The 1346-nt window shown below is 37.8% G+C and overlaps 1 non-coding gene across 1 annotated transcript; it reads left to right on the plus strand.

The window, feature by feature from the left end:
* The first annotated feature begins 281 nt into the window (after positions 1-281).
* LOC145414280 (5S ribosomal RNA) lies at positions 282-400 on the plus strand. The gene has a single exon (XR_013899838.1). It is a non-coding gene; the product is annotated as a 5S ribosomal RNA (ribosomal RNA).
* Positions 401-1346: the final 946 nt, after the last annotated feature.

The following is a 1346-nucleotide window of genomic DNA, read 5'->3' on the forward strand; positions in this document are numbered from 1 at the left end:
CCTTCAGTTCCATTTTTTCCTTCTCGCTCTTCTCCTCCACTTCTCTCTCCTCTCTTTCTCTTCTTCTCTTCACTCCCTCCTTTCTTTCACCTCCTCGTCTGTTTTACTTCCTACTTCCACTGCTCTTAGTTTTTTTCTCTTACTTTACTCTTTTACCTCTTTTTTCTCTCTCCTTCTTCTTCTTCTTCATTATTATCATTATTATTAATTATTATTATTATTATTGTTGCTGTATTATTATTATTATCATTATCATTACTATTACTATTATTATTATTAGTGCCAACGGCCATACCACGTTGAGTACACCGCTTCCCGTTCGATCAGCGAAGTTAAGCAACGTTGGGTCTGGTTAGTACTTGGATGGGTGACCGCCTGGGAACACCAGATGCTGTTGGCATCCCTACGTCATGTGGGGTTAGTGGAGGATTAGTGCCCCTCCCTGTAAAACAATTAACTCTAAGCCCTTGGCCACCCCGTTTGGGAAACATGGTGTCTGGCAATGAATGAAAAAAAAAATTATTACTAGTTATTACTCTTGTTGTTTATTGCTCCTAATCTTACTCATAATCGTCATTTCTTACTACATCTTAAGAACCAGACAAGACATTCATTGACCTTATAGCACTTTGAAACCACACGCAGACCACAAGCTAAAAGAAAAACAAGCCCTTTATTTCCTCTTCTCAGCTGGCAGTTTGTACCTTTAATACCAGTCAGTATTTCTTCGCTAAAAAGTTATATTAAATGAGCTCTTGGCTATAGGAATACCGGAGTTTGGAGTCAGTTAGAGTGTGTGGATAATTAATTTTTTTTTTTTTCTCTCTCTCTCTCTCTCTCTCTCTCTCTCTCTCTCTCTCTCTCTCTCTCTCTCTCCAAGTGAGAAATAGCGTCCTGGTTGCTTTTGTATATTGTGATTATCCTTTTTTAATCAAGTCTCGCTAACGTCACTCCCTAAATGTCAAAAAATTAGACTATAAATGCAGTGACATCTGGAAAACAGGGAGTGCTAAGCACATAAATCATTCAGGGTAAGCTATAACGTCTTGTTTGCTTATGTCTGATATAATTACTTTAAGTCGGACTGATGAAGAATGAGAATGGAAAGTGTAAGGAAAACTGAGAGAACGAAGGAAAATAGAGATTTTTTCTTTTTGAAGGTCCAGCAATTAGGGCTTCTTTAAGTGCCTCCGCCATATTCTTTTTTCTTTTTCTTTGTTTTTTCCCTCGGTTTGTTTGCCTGTCTGTCTATTAACAACTGGATGAAATTGTACCATATCTGGAATAACAGCTGAAAACCAATGGAGAAACAAAGATTGAATTTTGGCCGAAAGGTGAGAGGTCAA

The sequence above is a fragment of the Coenobita brevimanus genome, chromosome 98 (assembly GCF_032717465.1).
Source record: "Coenobita brevimanus isolate Jiangsu-jjx chromosome 98, ASM3271746v2, whole genome shotgun sequence".
Taxonomy (NCBI): domain Eukaryota; kingdom Metazoa; phylum Arthropoda; class Malacostraca; order Decapoda; family Coenobitidae; genus Coenobita; species Coenobita brevimanus.